At 39.0% G+C, this 24865-nt stretch overlaps 1 protein-coding gene across 4 annotated transcripts in view; it reads right to left on the bottom strand.

Annotated features, from left to right (window-relative positions):
• The window catches only part of il1rapl1a (interleukin 1 receptor accessory protein-like 1a), a 212411-nt gene extending 193569 nt beyond the window's left edge, over nucleotides 1-18842 (bottom strand). Inside the window, exon 1 of one of the 4 annotated variants that reach the window (XM_030125420.1) lies at nucleotides 18093-18842. The gene's annotated coding sequence lies outside the window, so the exon portion shown is untranslated. The remainder of the gene's footprint in view (nucleotides 1-18092) is intronic. The other 3 variants (XM_030125418.1, XM_030125422.1, XM_030125421.1) reach the window with 3 other exon arrangements.
• Between the last annotated feature and the right edge of the window lie 6023 nt (nucleotides 18843-24865).

The following is a 24865-nucleotide window of genomic DNA, read 5'->3' as shown; positions in this document are numbered from 1 at the left end:
TGCAGTATATAAGCATGGTTCATTGACCTTCACTAGCTCCTACTCCCCCTGACATGTTCAACTTCACCTTTCATGTGCACTCCACTGTGTGACACAACAGGACTCCAAAACCAAGGACCAATGAGGACAATCTTCACTATAACCCACATTATAGATAGAGTCAATACCCCACGAGCACAAACTATGTGTATGTGCAGACAGTAATAAGCAGGAAGCGGCAGGTATTGATGTGTTATTTTACAGAAAAAGTCTTTTTGATGGGATTTTTCTTGATCGGTTTACACCCAGGTGAACACACAAAATCCTGTTTAATGTTATATATAATGCAAGTCCCTACTGACTCAGTGGTGGTATGTGTGAATTGATCTGTTGATGGAGCTCCATATGGGATACTGGGGCTACATTTTTTTGTGTGGTATAGAGTTGTCTGATTTTTTTGGGGGGTTTGTTTTTGCCTTAAAGATGTAGAGCTTGAGATTTTTTTGTCTCCACCACTCACCAATATTACCAATATTTAATTTACAGATCATTTGGGTGTTCATAAATAATCTGAGTAAATTCAAAGGCTATTATATAAAAACAGGGAAACTTCAAGAAAATATGACTTTTTCAGTGAAATATAGCATTAACTGATCATAAAAATAAACATCTACAACCACTACCATTTGTCAAACTACATGGATTTTACTGGTGAATCAGTGTTGCAGAAGATCACAGTGTATCCATGCTCACCATGGAGCCTCTAAACATCCAAAAACGACATATCTGATCCTGATGAAAAGCTGAGGAACTGCATAACACCTTAAGTATTTCACTCTATTGATCGGATTTGTGGTTTGCCGGCAGTCTTTGAGGATTAAATATCACAGCTTGTGCTAAAATACATGCGGGTCCGATCAAAGAGTAATGCATGGACACATTTGGTGTTCAACAGTCTCTGTCATGTTAGCAGAGTAACTTATATGCATGTGTTATACATACTTGAGTAGGTATTTATAAGCACTTTAACATTATGTATAAGAAAATTTGGGGAGATACAATTTTTAGGTGAAAAATGTCAAATTACTGCTCAGTAACATGTGGACTTCAAAACGGACATCAATTTTTTAAGCTTTACGCAAACATTTAAAACATGTGGTTCTCGCCAGAAATTGATATCAAATAAGACAAAACCTTTTTAGATATTATGTTCAACTATGCTGAGAATAAATTTTGGAGTAAAATATTGAAAAGTCTCTGTTTTATTGACATGAGAATGTGGTAACATATGGACAGGTTGCCATAGTAACACATGGACGACTCTTTACCTTTGCATGCATCACCCAAAAATGTTGACTTATTTTTGAGAACAACATGCCAGATATAATCTCAATGCTTTATTTAACGTATTTAATAATAACACAGTGTTATTTACAACTTGTGGTGGTCCATACTGATATAGGTAAATTACAAATAGAGTCATTTCTCGGTAACAGTTCACGGGTAGTCTTTTTAAATGTGACCAGTGTATAAACTCGCATACTTCATCATTCAGAATTTTAATTTCTTAAAGTAACAGACAGTCTTTGCATGTCTTTTTATTAATTTAATGTAGCCTAGCAGAAGGTTCAGAAATTCTCCTGCACTGTATAAGTGGTATTTTAAAAAGGAAAACAGTTCCATAAAAGAAATCGTTAGTTAAAAAATGAGCCGACTTGATAAATGACGTGTGCAAATTTATTTTTTCATGTTAATGTTCACTTTCGCTTGATCGGACCCATGATTTTAATATATGTTACAAGGCCCTTCTGTTAAAATGGGTGCAAATATCATACCGTAGGCCTCTACAGCTGCTTATGTATGGACACACAAGGTCAAAAATTGAGATCTGCCCTTATGCACACTCAGTTATGTGTAAATCGCTACATGAACTAATCCAGCCTTTGTGTAAAAAGCATTGTTGGCTACAGACACACAGGTGCAAGTAGGATTTTCATCTTTTTTTTTACAATGCAGTTTATTCCACACGATTATGGCCCTGCATCGACAGGCAGCTGTTTTTGCGTTGGCAGCATCTATTTTACATGCAAATCATATGAAGTTCAGGATTTAGAGCATGATCTCTGCACTTTCAGTAGAAAACAGTTCAACTTTTGGAACAGCATGAATATCACCATGGAGGAGAGACTCACTGACAACCTGATTATTAATGATCGAATACTGAAGGGTTAACATGATCCTGTAAAAGAACTGAATGTCCTTGATATTATGGTTTGGAAGCTTTACTCTCTGAACAGGGCATTTTCACAAGAGGCTCTGATGCAGCCTTAGACGCAAACATATCTCTGATTCAATCACATGATCTACTTCATGCTACAAGGATCCGTGGAACATACAAGTGCCTCGCCTGTCAGGATAAAAGAACACTTGACAAAATAAGACTGTTGTCTGTGAAGGTACAAGTGCTGAGTATTGGTTCACAGTGATAGTTGGTGATGCAGTCAAGTAGGCTCTATCTCATGAAGTAACCACAGATTTGATATTTAAACAACCGTATTCTCACTTAAAAAAAATCTTACATCTACATTCCTTCAGCCAACAATGGTAGTATTTCACAAATTATAACTCACAACAACAGTAATAAGTGAATAATGTGAGTTATGCGGAAGTGACTTTCAGAAAATCAGGTTAAGGGCATCTTCAGAGTAAAAATTATCTATTAATAAGCATCACATTTAAATAATATATATGTTTGTTAGCTTCTACCTGAACTAGTGGACCTATATGTTAGGAGGTAACAATTGATTTATTTATATCCACTTTGACAAAGGTAGTATCCACTTTCTACTTGAGCAAAGAAATGTATTCCAAGCCCCAATACTCACACATACCCTTTACACACACACACACACACACACACACACACACACACACACACACACACACACACACTGTATCATTGATTGTTCTCCAACTGCTGTATCAATTGTACAGTGCAGCTGCTGTGGGTCTCAGAGAGGGGAAAAAGCCCTGTGGGGAACAGTCCAGTTACCTCAGATGAAATCTCATTACAAGATTTCAGTGAACAGAAACAGACCTGTGAGACAGTAGGTTGGCCTCTGTGTGCGCTCGTGTATCGGAATTGTTGTAAGAACCAGTCTGAATTTTTAACCAGTGAAGTGCAGCCTTGACCTACAACGTATGGATTTTGGCATTTTGGGTAGTCTTCACCTTCAGGTGGACTTTCAAAGGTTTGTTTTGGGGTTAGCATTCAGCTGTGATATTATTACTTTTACTTTTAAAAAGTAACTTTTGCTCATTACTTCTTTAAAAAGTAATCAATTACTTTACTTAGGTGCCCTCTATGGAGAGTAACTTTTTACATTACTCGTTACTTTTTCGTTATTTTTACATTGCTCGACTTTGGGCAGAGCCACATATCTGTTCCTAAATGAGTAGGACTACATAAAGTTCTACTATGGAGGACATAACAGGTATTTATTTTGTGCTCTTTGTTATTAAAAAAGGCCACAAACAGAGCACTTGACAAGAAAATATTGGACTACTATAGACTTCAACTCCACCACTAAGCCCTATCAAACAATATGAAATAACATAGCTTTGATATATCTTATGGGCATATAGGGGAACACAAAATACATAAGGACTTAGAATTTTTGTCCAACTCTTGTTTCGCTACCTGGAGAAATTAGGTGAAATGACAGTAACTATTGCACAGGCGGAGCTGTTTCACGACCTGATGTTTAGATAAAAAAAGAATATGTTTGTGTATGCCCAACGGTTTGGAGCATGCACATAATTCTTAATGCATAAAAAAAAATCCAGGGTAAAAATTGTACCTGACACTTCTCAAATCTGCCCCTAAGAAAAGTACCGAGCTGAATTGAAAAAGGAACAACGTTTCATTATCAAATTTTCAGTAGTAACACATTAGAATAGAATAGACTTTATTTTGCCATTTGCACAGATACACTGCAGTATAGGTACACTGGAATTCTTGTGCGTTTCCCTGAGTCACAGAGTTAAAAAAAAGACACAAAACACAGCTAAAGCATAAACACAGCTAAAACATAAAAACAGTTATTGCACGGACAGACACAAATGCACACTGTAAAATAAAGTACTGTAACAGAGAAATAATAATAATAAAAGTATTAAAGTAATAATAATAAAAGTATAGAAGTAAAAGCTTTTTACCTGAAAAAAGTTATGTTACTGTAACACGTTACTTTGTCACCTGTTACACACAGCACTGGTCCTAAAGTTACTTACATTAAAGAAGACTAATGAAATAAGAAAAACTAGGAATTAAGACATATTTTTGTAAATGTTTCATGTGATATTTACGGACACATTTTAGTGAAGCTGCAGAATGAAGGGAGCCCCCCATCCTCCTCTACAAGGACAGTAAAAAATGCACTAGAGTCAGTGTTTGTTTATCGTTTCTAGCCTTTTTAATGAAGATGATATTACCTCTGGTCCACACTTGACTTAATGCACCACCCACTCACAAATATAAAAAAACAAGATGAAGTCTGTTCAGAGCTAATGGTGATGCAACATGGTGGACTCTTTAGAAAGAAACAGCTCATTTTCAGTAACAAAAACACAATGACCCCTATACTCCTGTAAACATTCACTACTAAAAACATAATTATGAATGTTATATTACATTTCTGCACTTATTTCCTAAAATATAATCATATACACAGTCCCTTAAATGAATGTAAAACTGAATACACTCAACTGTCCCAAGTGAATATTTTAACTGATATTTTGTTTTTTAAGTTATTAACAGATACTTGTTCTAAGCTCTATAAATCTAACCTATAATATAAACTCCATTCTGCAAAAATCCAAATAAATAAATACATGTTCTAACTTCTAAAAACTATACTAAAAGTGTTAAATAAAAAAACGAATGAATGAATTAATGAATAAAAACTGTACTATAGTGGCAAATCAACTTTAAAATTTTACTGATTAAAATTAAACTGATTCAACATTAAGTGTGAAGATGAAATAAATATGCTAACTAATGAATAGTGTAAAACTTTTGTAACCTTGCATGAACTTGCTGCTCAGTTATCCAAAGTTTTATCAAAAATGTACAAAGGATTTTGTTGATTGGTATCCTGGACCACGATGAGCCTCGTCACGTGTTCACCATCTATCATGTGACGTTAACATATTACAATCAGGAAGATAAATCTCCTGTTACATCTGTGCAATTTCAAAGGATTTCAAAGAAAGTCAGAAATGAGGAAGCAAACCAAGAGAGCCTGTGTAAGAGTCCAATCAGTCCTCTTTTCTTGCAAAGCTTGGGCAGGCTGAACTGCACTGGTGTGTGGATGGAGGGAGAGAAAAAGGAGGATAGAAGGAAAGAGGAGGGGAGGCAGCAGGAGAGAGGGGGAGGTGGGGGTGCATGGCAGGGGCTGCAGGACTAGGAGAAGTGCCAGATCACTGCCGGAGCCAAGAACAGGACTGACTGGGCCTGTGAGTCAGATCAGTGTGTGCAGGCACACACACGCATGCACGCACGCATGCACACACACACACACACACACACACACACACACACACACACACACACACATACACACACACAAAACAAGCATATGCAGGATGAATGGACACATAGATGTCACTGACCTTCTACAAACATACTGCAATGTCACAGCTCTAACAAACTCAGACACCATCCCTTAGTGGTCATTTAGCAGATTCCCCATTGCAACTACTTACAAAGCCATTTACTGTGGCCCACAAACCAGTCAGCACAACAAAAAGTAACTACTGTACAAATCTACAAACTCTGGATACCTATAATGCCAACCCAGTTCTGCAAAGAACGCATTTCATATCACCATACACATGTTGTAATGTTTTAATGTTTCATGATGCTTTTCACTTTCAACTTTATCACAGATTTATATGAAGATGTGATTAAAATATACCCAAATGTATTTAGTAACATCTTTTTAAAGATGTTACTAAATACACTGGGTTAGATACATACAGCCTCAACCTACAAAACTGAGTTTCATTCAAAAAAAAAAACTGAAGGTAAGTTGAGGTTTTAAATAAAACTAGAAAAGCACTCGGAGAGCGCAGACCTCCGCCAAGGCAGATCAGTGCCCCCCCCCCCCCCCCCCCCCCCTCGATCACCACCAAGATTTAATCATTTGTTCCTTGTGCCAGTATCAACATTTCCTGAAATTTTCATCCAAATCCGTCCATAACTTTTTGAGTTATCTTGCACACGGACAGACAGACAGACAGGCAGGCAGGCAGGCAGACAGACAGACAGACAGACAGACAGACAGACAGACAGACAGACAGACAGACAAACAAACCAACGCCAGCAAAAACATGACCTCCTTGGCGGAGGTAATAAATCCCTGAAGACAGATTAATAGAGCCTATATATTCTGTTAAATTGACACTGGGGGCGGCCCTGGCTCAGGAGGTAGACCAGGTCATCCAATAACCAAAGGGTTGGAGGTTCGAATCCCGCTCTGTCCTTGTCATGTGCCGTCGTGTCCTTGGGCAAGACACTTCACCCTTGTCTCCAGTGTCACTCACACTGGTGTATAAATGTTTGGTGGTGAATTGGCAGCCACCCCCACCCCCCCAAAGCAGCTGTGGCTACAAATGTAGTTTACCACCACCAGAGTGAGAATGTGAGAGTATTCTGGATAATAATGGATCAATAATGTAAAGCGCCTTGGGTGCCTTGAAAAGGGCTATAGAAATCTAATCCATTATTATTTTTTATTAAATTGACATTTCCAGATTCGTGACCCTGTTTCAAGTGTCTTTACTGTTCCGTTTCCTCCACCACAACAGTATTAAAACCAGATAAAAAATCTGAACTAAATGGCAAAAGTCAGTTTTAAGTCTGACCCTCATTCTCTTGATGAAAAGCAGCCTAGACAATACAAAATATTTAATTTATGTCTGTTGAAAGAAACATCATGTGATGCACCAAATGATTAATGTAGTAAATCTCCTCTGATCTGCACAAAGGGTTAAAGGCATCCACCCATGCATCATTATAACCTTGCTAAAACAACAAACCTATTGGTGGCTGTAAATGTTTGCACAGTACTGCACAATGTTCGACAGGAATGACTTGAGGGCCCTTTAGGGAAGTTTCCCACTGAGATGCAAATACAACTGGTCAATTGGTTGTTTAAGGAGGTGGAGGTTACGGTCACTGCAGTTGCACATTTTACAACATTGTTGTGGAATAGCTTTGGGCCCTGGGCAGTTGCTTGCCTTTCCTGTTAACAAGCTACACCTCTGGATGCAAAAATGACATTGCATTCTTGTATTCTGAGGCTGAATCCCAATTCACCCCTTGGCCCTCCCCCTTACCCCTACCCTTCTGTTTTGTGCGTACACATGAAGGGGTAGTATTGTCCTAATTCTCGATTAGACGGAGGGGAAGGGCTAAGGCGGAGGGCTGTATAGGAAATGGAGATTTTTCAGGACCACACTACAAACGGAGGGGTAGGAGAAATTTCCCATAATTCTGATCAAATCATTGGCAAGATGGAGGTAAACACAGCAGAAAAGTGCAGTAGGGCAATGAAAGAAACACACAAATGTACGTATTTTCTTCGTAAACAACTTAATCATTTGATCAACCGTTTAATGCCATTTCAATGTGTTATAGATCGCTTTTCTGCGGTTTACAGTTGATTGCCGCAAAAAAATGACTAAAGCCCATGCAACAGAGACAGTTACAGCTACTGACGGCATGGTGAATACTTTCAGACACAAAGCTGTTGAAACTGTTTATAGTGGTATCGATGACCGCTGATGATGTAACAGGTCTTGAAGGGTTGTCCCATTTCATAGGAGAACGTTTCAACCCCTAACTCTTGCAGCTCCGTTTCAAGGGGTAATGTCAAGTGCAAGGACCAAGGGGTAAGGGAGAAGGCTAAGGGGTGAATTGGGATTGGGCCTTAGTCTAATGCCGCATTTCCACTGCATGGTACCGGCTCAACTTGACTCGACTCGACCTTTTTGCGTTCCCATTACGAAAAAGGACCTGGAATCTGGTACCCGGTACTAGTTTTTTGGTATCACCTCCGCCGACGTTCCAAGCGATACTAAACCGTGATGTATACCACTGCAGACCGCTGATTGGTCAGACAGTTTTGTCTGTAACCCGCCGTTTTACAAAAAACAGATGCGGAAGTTGACAGTAAATCTAGTGGTACATTAATCCACATGATTACAGCCCAAAACTACACCATGGTCGGTCGAGGAATTTCAGTCTTTGGTGGCCGACGTAAAAATTCAGATAAGGCAACACGCAACGAGCGAGTTTATCAGCAACTCTCTGAGCAGACGACACGGAAATAACGCGCCGCATCACTATGACTTCCAGGTACTGTAAAGTCAGTAGTATCCTGTAATGGAAACGGTCTCCAAAAATACAGAGTCGAGCCGAGCCAAGCCGAGTCGAGCTGGTTCCACGTGGTGGAAACGCGGCATAAGTGCTTTTAGAGCCTACATTTAAAAACTTACTTGACTTGAGATGCTAGCTCCAGTTTCTGATGGCAGAGTTCTGGTGTCTGTCAATGTGTACATTCCATATATCAGAGGTTTATACTCAATGCAATGTCAGCTTTTTTTTTTTTTTGGAAAGTTGGCTGCGGGTCCATGAATTTAAGCTGCCCTATAATCTAACAAGAAGGCAGTCTGTTGTCCATAAAGCCTTGCCATGTGTGTGCTTCTGTCTGAACTCAATTGGACAAGTGTTTAAAGACTTGTGACAGTTGGCTGAGATTGGATACCAGCTCATTACTGACCACTGGTACTAATAGCCAGAATCCTGTACCAAATATGAGCCTACATCAGAGACAGCTCCTCCATGCAGTACAACATTTATGGCAGTCCCTTCTCCGCAGGGACTCATTGCACCATAACACAGACCACTGCAGTTGACAAAATAACAGGCCAGAGTGTTTTAGCTACAAGAAACAGTAGAAACACCTCCAGCTCTCCCTTTTGTTCCTCTCTCCGTCACTCGTTCTGTTTAAGTTACCAATTCTTGCGTGACCTCGTCTCTGTTTTTGTCTTTTCCTTCTTTAGAGCTCAGAACAGGGGCTATCTGAGTGGATTTCAGAGACAAGTTGACAAGCCAAGCAACAGAAAATTGAGATAAAGTCCCTCCTCTATTACTTTGCCTCTTTTGTGGTCCAGTCCGCTGAGGGATCACAGTTTAAAATTTCACTATTGTGAGCAAATCTGATCCTAAGAATTCTGACTAGTTTTTCCCTAGTAACTGCCAACAGAGAGATTTTTTAAAATTTTTTTCTTTAAAACATCTTGGTCTCTGAGGTATACTACGACGGTGATTCACTTTCCGCATCAATTCTCCAAAAGTAGAAAAAACAAGATTAAATTACACCTTTAAATGTAATTTCATGCCGTAAGACAAGGCATTTTGCTAAGACTCATATACTGTGTGTGTTTGCGTGTCACAGAGAAAAACAGAGACACAAGAGCAGAGCTGTCTTTCACTCTTTTCCATTGCTGCACTCTTTTCATTCTGTATGTGTTGAAATTGTTTATATCTCATCGCTTACACATCGCCCATGGGTCACGGGCGAGATTTTCCTAGAACCAATGCAAAGTGACAGCTGAAAAAATGATTTCATTACGCCTGGTAGAGTCTACTCTCCCTGTTTTACTTCAGAGTTGATTGTAGGATGCAAACAGGCACAGATGTTATAAGAATAGCTAGGATTAAGATTTATTTCAGCCTCTACTGGCACATGTAAGACATTAACAATAACCTTATCTCCTGGTAACACTTGGTGGTCATTTTGTCAAAAATGGCCAATGCATGAAATTATGAATCCTGTATCCAAATGGCAACACATCCACACGGCACAGGTTAAGGAGAATATCATGGTTGTTAAAATGGCCTGTCATATTAGTCCATCCCATGTGACCTCAGTTCTTTTTGTAGAATTACTGGTCACATTTGACCTTCACATTCTCCACCAACTGTCATCACAATACACTTCATTCAAATACTGTTAAATCATAAATCCTAATTACTGACATTAGTGGCTTTTCCATTGGACATCTGTGCAAAACTTTACAGATATTCACTAAATGTTGGAAAAAACAAATGTGTAATGTCAATTTTCCCATTAAATCACAAATGCAATGATTGTTTATTTATTATCATGAGATAACACGAGATGTCATTCCATAGACATGGCGACAAAAATAAATATCACATTGATTTACAGATATATTTATTATTATTATTATTATTATTATTATTATTATTATTATTATTATTATTATTATATATTACCCCTCTATCCCGTACTTAATTAAAAAATGATTCAGTATCCTCATGTGTCCACACATACTGAGCCATGTTTTAAAGTAGTGATATTTTGCTTTTTTAAAATGGAATTATGCATTTTAAAACATTTCCCTGTGGTCTACATAAACTGTAAATGCTATGCTTGGGTCTGAATTCATCATTAATTCAACTCCACAGGTCCATCTTCAACCCTATTTCTGAGTAATGACACCAGAAAGGTTGTTTTAAGCGCTGGCCCTTTAAATGTACATGAGCCACTTCATGCCCCACCCCCTCCAGGTTGTTGGCTGTGCTGTTCTGTCCTGTTCAACCAACAAATGAACATTTTAGGTAATCGGCTCAAAGTTTGAGCATATTTTCAGTATGGACTACAACCGCTGCTGCTGACAAACAATTATGGCGTATTCAGAGAAATGTTCAGCAGAAGTCTTGACCTTAGAAGTGCAAATGTCGTGACATAACTAGTTATAGATGTAACAAATTAAGCAGGAATTGAAATGGGTTGTAGAAATCCACTCAATTTTTGCCAAAATGAATATAAAGACAGCTTTGCAGCACCTGGAGGGTTCAAATTCAAACTTTTTGAACTATTAGGGTTCAAATACACAAATAAATGTACCAAAGACTAATAAAAGTGGGTTTAGGAAAATATGACCCCTTTAAAACTCTTCTTCTTCACTTGTTGTAACATCCATCTATTTTTTGTTTATTCACATAACTCTGGTTGAGGAAAAAGGTCTTTCAATTGCAGTTTTGCATGATATACCAATTTTGCTACACCCCAAAAAACCACCTCTTACCAGCCCAAAAACTTTTCATCAAAAAATGAGAGGTTTAGCAAAATTGTCGCTTTTCCATTAAGCAAATTTTTATCTGCAACTTATATTTACACAATTTGAGGGTCAATGGAAAAGTGACTAATGACACAAGTGTTCATTCTGATCTCTTATACTTCATCCACCTTGCAAGCCTTAGTTCATTTGGATTTGTTGTTAAGATCTGATCATTTGGTTTGGTTTTTCACATTATCTTTTATGCAGCCAATATCAGATTCCAGTGTATAATAACGCTGTGGTACGATGGTTAAGATAGGCCACTGAAGGCAGCATCTCTGATTTCGTTTGGAGGATGATATACAGTGGAAGCCAGCAAAATCATGAGCTCATGATAATGAGGACAACGACAAGGAGAAAGAGAGACAGATTTTTATTTATGGCTTTTTGTGGAGCAATGGCTGCTGCTGCTGTATGGAGGTGTATGTGGATGCAGAGTTAGGGGCAGAAGTAGTGGAATCAGAATGTACATGGCTTTGTTGAAACATGCCATCCACAAGTTCAGGACGTCAAGAACTACTTTCCAAACACAGACCAGCTACAATACTGAAGCTTCACCCCAAATCGCTCAATGGAGGAAACATATTCACATTCAGTATTGCTGTAACTTTTTTCGTCATAAACTGACCTGTATTTTATGTCCCACATTGACTGAATTAAGTCTAACCTCTAAAAACCCAGTGCTACTTTTGTGGCAGTTCCCAAATGAATTTTCCTCTAGATTTCACCTTTCTCAAGTGATTGATCAACATTTATTATGATATTATCCTCTGTATTTTGCATTTTTTCAGTGAAAATCATGTATTTTCCGATATTTAATTCACTGATCATGTAAATGTTCATTAAAGCTCAGATTAAAGTTGAGGGTTATTATATCAGAAACAAAGAAAATGAATAAAAAGTGAATTTTTCTGCAGAGATATCAGTAACTGAAAAACAAGTGTCTCCATCCAATGTCAGCGATTCAACTCCATGGGTTTTATTGGTGAATCAATGTTATAGAAGATGACGGTGTTTCCACGTTCACTACAGAGCCTCTGAATGTCCAAATGGGTCATATTTGATGACCATGAAAACTGTATTTTAAACCAATTATTTCAACATATTGATAAGTTTAGTCAATCAACAGGTATTAAACAGTTTAGATCAGTAGATGAATGTGCTCACCAGTGGCTATTTGGCTCTTTATGGGTTAATGTCATAAACTGACCTTCTTTGCACGATAACTGAGTCGATATCAAACTCTAACTAATATCAAAGCTAGATGTATCCTGTTATGTTTCCTATTATGTTCAGATAGAAAACCAAGGTGACGCTTGAATATGTGAACTGTAAACTTGAGCAGTCTTTGTTATGATGATTATTATGGCGATCACACCTTCGATTGTCTGTATAAAAGCCAATTTCAGGATGTCAAGAACTACTTTCCAAACACAGAGTGGTTACGATGCATCCTGTCAAGTTTTGCATAAACAGAAGTGTCACCCCAAGTCCCTCACTGTCAGTGCACTGACTACATCCATTGTATCTGTCTTCCAAGTTTGTATTCAGTGAGTGAGTGCTGGATTGTGGCACATATCAATGTAGAGTGTTGTTAACTTATACAACTGTTCCGACAGAGAGCTGCACTGCAACGAATCCAGCCTGTTTCTGACTTAGAGGCACATACGGAAGTGAATCAGAATTAAAATGACCAGATGACATGTAGTTTGGGGTTATTCATATTGTCCTGAAAGAAAAATGAATCATATTTGAGCCACTTTTGCTTGCACTCTTAATGTAACCTTAACCTTCTGTCATTCATGTCTTCCTGACAAAGAGTGATTCACAGCCTTTGGTTGGACATGACTGTAAATAAGCTTGAGTCATTTCTTTCAAATAGTTCACATTACCTCTCTCTGCTTGTGATACACTCTGTCCATGATGCAGCTATGATACGATACATTTACTTTTATTCACTTTCTCATTTTCTTGCTCTTTCCTGAGCCATTTTCTCACTTTCTACCCACACAGTATTCTCCAACAATTCATTTAGCATCAGTTCTTTGAATGGAGAGTTTCATCTTGAAGAGTACAGTAACTCCAACCTAAAAATCAACAGAGTCCCAAATTACATTGGACCTGAAGGTCTGTGAGTAACCGCCACTAGTAAGAAATTTTGCCGGACACATGAGTTACAGTATGACGGAAAGAGTATCAGTTTTAATCGAATGGGATCTCTGCTCTGTGCAAGGAGAGTAAGAGGTTATCAGTGAGTTCAAGCAGCTATTGTCAAGTATCCTGTAATCTTCTGAATTAATGTCTTTACCTTCAACATGATTTTTTTTTCCTCTGAGAGAAAATGATGTGTTACCTGTTTAACTTATTTTTGGTCTGCCACTGTTATTTAAGACAACAAATGTGGCTGATTTTTCACTTAAATCAGGGAGATTTTATAGAAATACAGTATTCTGCAATAGAACTATAGCTATACTTATTATAGGAAACTGATAATTCAATAATTAAAGTCAAATGTCTACATAAGTATTTTCTGTTACGAATTCATGAAATTAATTTTTTTTAAAAAATCAGTTAAATAAATATAAATAACTTTTATATCTAGTCACCAAATTTCTTTCATCTGCTTTTGAGTATAATAAACTATGCAAGAGCAGATGGCATGAGATGGCTTCTTAAGATTATTTATCTTTTTTCTCCCTTTTTCACTTTTCAGAGCCATATTAAACACTGTACAATTATACTAAACAGTCCTGAAAGTAGATGAAAATCACAGTTATGTTAACACTGTACCATCACAAAGTTCAACTGTCATTTTAACCTGTAAGAACAAATACCTTAAGTTTAAAGGTATGGTTCAATGTTGAGGGTTTTCAGACTAGCATCTAAATACCATTGTCCTCATTTGTGAAATGGAGACCTGATTTATTGCAGTTGTTTGGCCCTTTTGAAGGGCAGTTAATCAAGTGGTTTTCTTTTTGTGCTGCTTATTGTTCCGTTATTGTCAATCAATGTGACAAGGAGGAGATGGTCTTTTCAAACATGACCCTCCTTCAGATATCAATTCCAATAGTTCAGTGAAGAGAACAATGTGCATGTGAACATGTGAGTGTGTCTGCACATTGGTGGGTAATGAATTAGTTCTCTTACTCAGTCCACGCTCCACCTTGTCTACATGCAGGGACACAAATCACTAACCTGTCCTTTGTGCTGTAATTTGAGGGTCTTCATCAGATGACAGACAAGCTAAAAGCCTCCATTCCCAGACACCACTCTGCATTTCACATCCTGTGTTATTATTATGTGATTGTATGTGTCTATGCATAATTGAAGATTTTGAACCCTTAAGCCAATATGCCTCAAATGAATCCTCAGCTCCCACATCAAAATGATTATTTCTAAACAAACCGTGTTTAATCGACTGCATGCCTCCACGGCACTCTCCATCTGGAGGATGCTGTGTGACAGCTTCCCTTAAATTACAAATATCAATCTGCCACAGTGGGAGCTCAGCTGCCAGTGGCCTCATGGGGGTCTGCGTCAAAGCAACCAGCCTTCAAAACAAAGCCATCAAAACACTACGCCATGTCGGTGACCGTACAGTAAAGGCTTCTGATGCACAGATCCAGGTTGATCTGACAAGCCTCTGGTAGTACAAAGAATAACACAAAGAAAACAGCCAAACTGAGCTGGAGTTTGCCCAGTGTGGGGTTCTGGGTCAGCCCCCCCCCGCCACCCCCCCGACTCCTCTCCTCTCCCCCCACGGCAGGGACCGACAGACGCTAGCACCGAGGGCTTCCAATCTGCTGTGTGATCAGCAGGACTCTCCCTAAGCGTGTTCCCCCGCCTCATCACCGGCTGTCTGCCCGCAGCAACACCACCACTTACACTCCATCCACCCGCTTATTGATACACTTCACCACAGGATCGCCTTCGAGTGCTCCTTGGGAAAGCAAAGGGTCTGTGGGGTGGCCTAATTCAATCAATGGTAGGGGAAAACATACTCATCATTCAACATCAACACAGGTCTAGTCCACTAGAAGCTACTCTCTAGCAGATCTTGTTTCACAGATGACTATTAATGCAAAAAACAATTACTTTCTCTGTGGTCCCACTCTTTTGTTAAACTGAAAGGGATTACATATGAACTATCACCATGTAAACACGCTTCACATAAACAAGATCACACACACTGGGCCAAAGTAATCACAGAAAAGCATGCAGTAGATTATTAGGTGCAAAGTAACCTACACATCATGGCTCCCTCTGGGATAATCTGATTTGTACTTGGGCTGTATGTGGGTTCCCTGCTGTATTCATAACTGCCATGGCATGTACCCTGATAATAACACATTTAAAGGTCTGAGTAATAGTAATTACAAACCGTGTGAGAAATGTTTTTTTGTGAACACAGTCATCAATATTACAAATTTGAAATCTCACTGGCACTTCACTTTGAAGCACATTTATTGAAAGCAATAATGACTACGACACATTACTCTGTCACATATCAGCCACAGAAATGCTGACAAAACTCAAACTTAGATGTTTTATGTTAGGTTGTGTATTTTGGTTTATTTATCACGGGTTGCGCAGATTGAACTGTTAATTATTTGGATACAAATGCATTCATAAAGTAATATCTTTGAGATAAGGAAGATTTGAACCTATTTTCACATTTCCAACCAAGACATTGCTTTCTGACATTGAACTAAAATATTTCTAGGCCCTTTATTAAACAGGATAAAGCCATTTAAAGTAAAGGCATGAACAAAACTAAGGGAAAAAAACAAGGCCCTGGAGCAGTGCAACACTGGGACCACATGTCACAGTGAAGATGGCAAAAATCTGACACATATTAACATAGGATATGTAAGGAAGGAAAGGCAACTTTACACAACCAAGGTGGCCTACATTGTAAAAATGCTTTAGTAAATAATTTAAAATGATTAAAACGCAGTACAAAGAAATCAATTATGGATGGTCAGGATCAGTTGAGGTTCAGAGTGGCATGGATGCATATGGACTTGTGTGAATACTCGAGTCAGTGAACGTTTCAACTTAAAAAATGAGCCCAGACTTGAACAAAGGAGCTGTCTGTTTCAGCACCACGGACAGTTCCTGTCATCTTGTGCGTGACGGGGCTCTGCTGCTGGCACCGGCCACGTCCTGCCACTTTTATCTGCTGCACTTTGGAACATCAGACAGACAGCAATGACTTAACGCATTCATTAGCTCAAGGTCCGCGCTCATATGAATTACATCCAAAATCCACTGTGACACACAAGACACATTTTTCATTTCAGACTTTCCGCTGGTTAACGACGTGAATGGGGATGTGGCTCACCTCCAGCTGGCCTCTGGCACTTCGTCCCTGCCAGCACGGATGGATATAGGTCACCTGACAAACTAAAAACACACTGCTCTGACTAACGATATAGGCCCAGGCTCAGTCTCTTCTTAAAATGCAGAGCAACGAGCAAAAACCGACACAGGATCGGTTTGATTTAATTGTGTCTCACGCAACCTAAACAGTGTGTATGTGTGTGTAAGGGAGACAGAAAGAGAGTAGTTTGAAACATACCCTCAAAGCACATGTTTAAGATGAACCCACGATTCACAGACCACCAGCAATCTTAGTTCACTTCCCTGAAAAATGTCAGATCGACTTACAGCGTGGGTCATCAAACATGAAATAAAAAACAATAAATAGGCTTACAGTTTCTGCAGGTTCGGGATTTGGAATCCCGGAGCGCTTCTAAAACATCATCAATCATCAGTCAGATTCCTGCGTCATGCGTCGGTATTCGCACAGTTCCACCCATGGGACCGCGCTGTTTGTTCCCATGGGAAACTAGTACAGTAGATGGAAACGGCAAGAAAACCAAAGCCTGTGGAATTCATGACGGTGATGCGCATCTCTGTCAGTCCAATACAGTTACATAGAAATAATATCATGGATATATATATATTTATATATAAAAAAGAAAAGAAAAGAAACATGTCGGGGAGATGAAACTGTGGCAGTGGGTGCCTGAGTTTTGGGATGTCATGTAGATTGTGCCTCAAATTTAGACTCTACAACTACAATGACGCACTCACACAATCATTTCAAACTCAGTCACTATGCATGTGTGGGGGAGTGTGTGCGTACACGTGAAACAGCAAAAGAGAGAGAGAGAGAGAGAGAGAGAGAGAGAGAGAGAGAGAGAGCGTGATAAGTTATTTTGTGGCGCAACCATTAACACACACTATTGTATTGTAACCTCCTGCTAAATCGTTGCCTCGGTATATCCTTGGTATAAAGACCGGATTGGGTATATAATAAGGCTTACTGGTAGACTGCCTTCGGGGAAAGCTGCCGCTTCGTTTGCACCTTTATCTAAATCCTCTCCTTAGTGAGCTCCAGTGAGCCCGGCGGCCGGTGTGTGTGTGAGACTGCACTGCAGAGGGCTTCTCTGGCATCTCCATCACTGAGCTTATGAGCAAACACTCACATATGAAACAATATTGGGGCATTTAGTCCAATAAATGAGATCCCAGTCTACAATGCGACACATTACTTAGTTTAGTCGTTTATCTACCTTTTCCTTTAGTGTTAGTTGCTTTGAAAACAAACATTTTCAGCCTGTAATCCTATTGCTGTGGCAGGTGCTGAACTTCTCTGCCTTAAAGCCTTTGACTGTCCGAGAGTGATGTGGAATCTCAACAACCGGGATTTTTTTTTTTTTTTTTTTTTAGAATCACTGCTTCAGCTGTCACGCACAGACCCATAACCTCACAGATAATCAATGTATTGGTACAATAATCGAAGGGTCAGTTAAACAGAGATCTGCGAACTTTAAGAAATGCTCGGAAAAGCGTGTAATGTCAGCATGCCAAGAGGAAAACTGGCCTACCTTCAACTCGATTCCAAAATGGTACTACGTCGTTTGTCAGTCAGTGGGGAAGGCTTTGGACATCACAACTCCAGGTCAATAAGGAGAACACCTTTTCATAAAATGAGCGGAAGCCAGTAATAGTCTGTATTTCAACGAGATCACCCATTCAGCCAATCGTCCGGTTTAAATCCAAGCAGAATAATAGAGATCTTGTCTCTGTCCTTTGGGGAAGAAGTGCGCCAAGCGCTCTCCTACGCAGATGTCACTTTGCGCGCTTGAAATAAAACAGATGATGGGTGGAAATCTATTAAAAACAAAAAAAATACTAGTAGCACATAAAAAACATACAGGTATATCAAAAGTGTGGGGGCGAAGCTGGTAAATAATCACCCCCAAATTCTGACAACTGACTTTTACGCAAATCCTGCTCAATTACTAATCCTCTCCTGGGTGCTTGACCATCCCAGGCGCACTGGTTGGTGCGATCCCAACTCAGCCCCGCCGCGGTGGAGATGGGAAAAAGAAATGTATGGATATAATGGCTAGATCCGATGGGGGGTTTCCTCCACAGCTCCGCTCTGTAGTTGCAACGCACACGACGCGAAGGATCTCTCCCCGGTCCTAGTGCACCACACACCGTCCTCTGCTGGTCCTAACACACACCGTGGCTGCATCTGCACTCTGTCGTTTTCATCGATTAGGCAGTGAAATGGAGGGAGAGGGGAGAAGAAATTCCATCAGACACTTATAACTCAAGCCAAAGCCACACTGCTGAACAAAACAGGATGTGGGAAATGATCCGTTTGGTTGAAAGAAACAGGGTGGTGGGGTGTTGGACGTGGGGATCAGAAATGGAAAGGGGGGAGAGAGAGAATGAGAATAGCCCCCCTGTACAGATCTAATGTCCCAACCTTATGTGAGAAAAGAACTCAGTTTGACCATGAATCTCAGACATTATTCCCAGTTTATGTTGCTTTCTTAATGGTCTACAGTGAAGAACACATGCAGGACAGGATGGAGACTGTAACAGGACATGACAGGCTAGGGCATATAAATATAAAAATTAAATATCACCCACTTTCTTGAGCTAGTTTATGTGTAGTGGAAGCACAGTGACATAATGACAAGTGTGGAAGTCAAGCAAGTTGAATGGCATTCAGTCAGCGATGTCAGGATCCTGGCAAAATGTACAACTGCTGTCAAGGAAAGTGGAAAAAAACCCTACAGTCAATACTACTGTCTTTAGAACTCTCTGTACTCTTGGTACTGTTATACTTTTTTCAAACTCTGCATTTGGAGGAATATTAATTGGCTTACATTTCCATGATTAACCACATAGGTGATTTAATGTTGTTTTGGCTGATAACGCCTCCTTTCAAATCTGTGTGAAATCTGTTCTTCTGCTGTAAGCTGTGTTGTCCGTAGAGGGTTAGTCAATCTTTTTTTTTTCCTCATCACAATCAGCATCTTCTCATTCCCAGATGTAATTCTGTTGCTCCTGTATGTAAATAAGACAGCTGTCTTCTATACGCTGACAACAAAAACTAAGCCCCAATCTTCTCCTACGAGTGGCAAAGGATTTGAAGAAACAACATGACCACACAGTACTATCTGTATAGTAGTACATCAACAAACTCTCCTCTAATACTTGGTATTTTTTGGTCGAAAAAATGAAATCTGTCAGCATGTTCTTTGGCTTATCCAGAGGGACACTGATTTTGGAAAGAGAAAACCTCTTTCTGTTGGATTTCTTTTAACAATGCTGTGAGCACTGCAAGAAATTCCATTCACATATGCCAGCTTTCAAAACAGCTACGAGCAGATGTTTTTTTATATACACAGAATTCAGAGCACAATCCTCCATTATGTCAGAGCCATCACATCTCTTTGCCACTTCAAACAGCCATACAAACTTTTCTGCAAGAACAGATCAGTAAGAGCTGATAAAATGTGACTCTTTCATCCAAAACAGCTACTATAACAAATTTGACTGAGCAAAGACTTAGGTTTTCTGTTTTACTTCAAAGTCATCACAATTACTTTTTTTTTTTTTTTTTTGCCTTGTCAGTCACTTAGAAAAACCAACAGTCTTAAACAGTATTCCTTTAAATTAGTAATTGTTCATAGATTCACACATTTTCAGCTAATTTAGATTTACTCCAGACAGCCAAAGTGGAAGTGGAAAACAAAGACTAGGAATGAAGTCAAATTAAATGATATGGAATGTATGAGTGCACCACTATACCTGCATCAGTACGTGTTCACCGTTCGATCAGACTATCTTTGACGTCCATAAACTGAAGACAAATTAGAGGGCTGTCTTGTATAACTACATGTGCTTGACGCTCAGGAAACCCGTCACAGATGTAACGGCCTCCACAGCCTTTTCCTTCAGAGGATGAGTAGGTACCTGACCATTATCCGTCATGCAGAAATAGAGGCTTACTGCTTACTGTGACATAAGTCCTCCTCTTCGTTCTTCTTAAAAACTCACTCACCGCTGAACATACAGTAGATAAATAGTGCATGAGTGATGCCATAGAAACTGCTGCGAGATCACAGGATCCCATCACATCGCACACCCACACTTCTGTTTTTTACTGCTGCTGCATTGTCCAGTCTTCTTCTACTAGACTGTTCTGCAGTTTTGTTTTATTTTTTTTATCATAGCTCTAAATAAAAGGTTACAGTTAGGTCCACAGGTATTTAGACAGTGACATAGATTTTGTAATTGTTCCTCTATGCACCACAACAGCGGATGTGAAATGAAGCAACAAAGATGTGATGGAAATGTGGACTTTCAGCTTTAATTTGAGGAGTTAACCATTTAGGATGAGCAGTAATTAGACAACTGAGTGACAGCAGCTTCATGGCCAGATGTGGCTGATTAAAAATGCAGACCAGTCTACAAATGGTCGTAAATCCTAAATGAGTTATGTAATATTATGTACTGAAGCTGAAAGTCCACGTTTCAATCACATCTTGTTTGATTCCTCTCAGATCCACCGTGGTGGTGAGCAGAGACAAAACTGCCACATTTATTCCAGATTTATTTCCAGATATGTGTGGACCTGACTGTGTGGCTCATTTAGATAGAAAGAATACATATACTTCAATAATGAATACTTCAATAATGAATGAATTCATTGTTTCTATTTGGGTGTTTCTATGAAACTGGGTTCATTTTAGTGCCAGGCACTTTGCCAGCTTTCTAGACCCAATAATAAAAAAATTTTTTAGACATATTTCCCCCCAGGATGTACCTAATGATGATCTCAGAATAAGGCCGAAAAATTATACTCTTGCTCTGAGCCATCCCAAAATTAACGAATTTTGGATAAAATATTGGGGCCAAAAGTAGGACCAAAATTGGGACATGAAAAACTACCTAGGTGTCAGTGCATTTGATCTTGAAAACATGGCTTCAAATGGTCTTATATACCGCTATAAATCAAGACATTTTGTTAAATGTGATGATCCTAGTGGTTTTTGTAATCCAAACGTGGGTTTTCTGTGAATCTGCAGTCTCATTCCATGTTTTGTATGTAGCCCTTTGTGTCCACTGGCGTTACATCCAGAACCTGCCCATGTAAATACATATAAATCGCACATGATTTTGCAACAGCGATCATTTTTGTGAACATTCTGCCTTGTATAATTACTTCGATTCCAAAAATGTACCTGTGAGAGAATAAAAAGCTATTCGAAAAAATTATTTGCACGTAATTTTCATGTCCTTTTGTTAGATAGATAGATGTACTTTATTTATCCCAAACTGGGAAATTACAGTAATTACTGTTATTATAATTTTTTACTTTATAAAATCTATCTATCTATCTATCTATCTATCTATCTATCTATCTATCTATCTATCTATCTATCTAGCTATCTATCTAGCTATCTAGCTATCTATCTAAAATGTGTTTTATCTAAAAAATTGTTTCTTATTTATCTCAGTGAATATTTATTTTCAAAATAGACCCAAAGTGCTTCCAAACTTCCTTCATTACATTAGTCTACATCTTGTTAGAATTTTTAGCCCCTGTCCTGTTTTTACCAGTTTCATAGAAGCACTCATTTGTTAATTCATTTTTTCTAATTGAAAATAATGTATATAATATAGTCACTAGTACTATTGTCACAAAAACAGCTAATGGCTATGAGATATTTTAGAGATGTTGTATCTGGTGTCACTGTACAGCATAACCACCAAAAATAGGCAGAAACACCACCTTTTCTGTTCTTTTAGGTTTGTCGCAGAACATAGGAACAAAACACAGGATTCTGTCAGAGTGGAAAATAAAATGGCCATCATGGTCACTCCAAGGTGTTTTTGCAACTGTTCCATTTCTAAAAGTGTGTAAGGGTGCCAAGTTTCATACTGTTGTGAAAAGGTGACTCGGGTGACAAAATCTGACAGATTTCACCTGGACTATCCAGTGAGTGTGTTAAAATAGCAGCGTGCACACTTAGGGTATAGGTTCAGTTATAGCTTTACATTAGCAGGGCGCCTTTCTTACAATGAACACAACTGTCAGAGTTGTCAGGTGCAGAGTCAGTGAAGAATCACATCCTTGTTGCTGAGCTCTATACTCCTGCCGGCTGCTCAGGGCACATACCCAGATTAGGGGACAATCTAACGGTAATAACGTGAACCCCACAGAGTATTATCTTTCAGGTGAAGCTCCTTGCTGGCAGGTGAAGCAGCTGGTGACAACATGTGTGGAGGAAGAACAAGGCAGACTCTCTGAGGAGCAGCCAGAAGGACTGTAATACAAAGGAGCTTTTGGGGTTTTTTTGTCGACAAGAAATAAACAAAATCTGAATCTAAATTGGTGATGGAAAACTCACAGTATAGTTAATGTTTCAGCCCTTCAGATGTCTGCTCGCCAATTTTCATCTAATAAGCCAGCTAATAGGTTCGCATCTCAGCCTAACAAAATGAATCTCTGTGTCTCCGTCAATCTATTTTCTTTCTGTCTGTCATTTATTTGTCGTCTCTGTAATCTTTCTTGTGTGACACACTCTTATATTCACACACACTCAGGCACATAGACAAGCAGATGTTTCACAGAGTGTGCTGACTGATACATGCCCACTGACTAATTGCAGGTTTATAAAATCTGCAGGTTGCGGGTGCCAAGCAGTTTCCAAGCGGATGCCAAGCGGTTGCCGTGACAGCAGGTCGTGACCTTCCTGTAATTGTAGAGATGATGCCATTTACCCAGCTCATCTGGTATGCACATCTGTGCTGGTACAAAACCACTGTCAACCCGAAGTGAAACCTCAAACCTGTACCAGTTCACTGTTCTCACTCCTTCAGCCCTTTGAAAAGCTGAACATTTTTCAGAAACACTTTCTCTGACTGCTAGGCTTTCTCTTTGACTAAGTGATACTGATAATGCTAACATGTGCTTCTGTCCCCTTGAAAATAGGCAAAATGCAAATGAAACCTAATGTTCTGATATTAATGTTCTTTATTTTATTTATTCTATTTTATGAATTTATGGGCATTCCGATATTGATTTTATTCTAGTCAGACTGTCCAGGACAAAGCTCAAATGTGGAGCCTTATTATATATTGGATAATAGTACACTGTTGCTCATAAATAGGGATGGGAATTGAGACCCGGTTCTTTTTGAGAACTGGTTTCCACTAGTTCAATTCCTTGGAATCATTTGCCTGCTTAACGATTCTGCTTATCGATTCCACTTTCGTTGAGCATGCGTGATGATGTCACATGTACACTGCATTGTTTTGGTTTAGAACGTAGCTAACATGGCGTCAAGGCAGAAACACTCCAAAGTATGACTATATTTCACATGAAAAGATAACACTAGGGCCACTGGTAACACTTGCAACTATTCCATTTCTTCAAACGGGGAAATCCCTCCAATATGCTCAAACATTTGTCCACATAGCATGCAATTCATTTGCAGAAATGTCATGTGTTTGATACGCTATTTAGCAACGCTTGTGAATCTAGCAGCAGAGCAAACACCAGGGCGTCATCTGGGCTCGGTTCTAGGGGGGCAACAAACATCCTGCCCCCTCAAATAAAAGTTTCTGAAGGTAGGGAAAAGGAAAAGGAGGTGCACAACAATGGAAGACATAGAGGATTTAGTAAAGTGTCTTAAGTTTCAGTTTCACTCCAGTTTTGTATGGTGTGACCCCCCCAAACTGGGCCCGGTGTCATTGGTTATTATTATTTGTGCATACTGTATATGTTATATTTTCTATGCAGAAATGGAAATATAAAAGACAGTTAATGCAAACAAACCTGTTTGTACTCCTTTATTCCCTCACCCAATGAGAATCAATAAGAGAATCAATAAGGAATTGGGTCGATAAGGAAAATTGATAACGGAATCGGAATTGTTAAATTCTTATTGATTCCCATCCCTACTCATGAAGTCGGAATAATTTTGTTTTCAGACAAATTTCTGCTTTTCTTCTTATTTTTACACTATTTATACAGTTTACCAGTAATAACCTCTGACCAGGTGCAGTGATTACATACTGAGTCCCAATTACACTTTATCTATCAAGAAAAAAAGCACATTTTTACAATCATTTCATGAGATGAGGTGAAAATATTGTATTCTAAATTTATAAGCAACAATGTACGATTTAGGGGTAAGTACACCAATGGCACATAGTAATGTATTTATCTACCTGAATTTACCACTGCAAGATGTTCAGTCTAAAATAAACACCCTATACTTTTACAACTGATAATTTTACAAGATGTTTATGCTGAGCTTTGATGGTCCATTCATCATACACTGTA

The sequence above is a fragment of the Sphaeramia orbicularis genome, chromosome 21, assembly GCF_902148855.1.
Source record: "Sphaeramia orbicularis chromosome 21, fSphaOr1.1, whole genome shotgun sequence".
Classification (NCBI taxonomy): Eukaryota; Metazoa; Chordata; class Actinopteri; order Kurtiformes; family Apogonidae; genus Sphaeramia; species Sphaeramia orbicularis.
The sequence above is the reverse complement of the archived record's forward strand: the minus strand, read 5'-3'. Positions and strand labels throughout refer to the sequence as shown.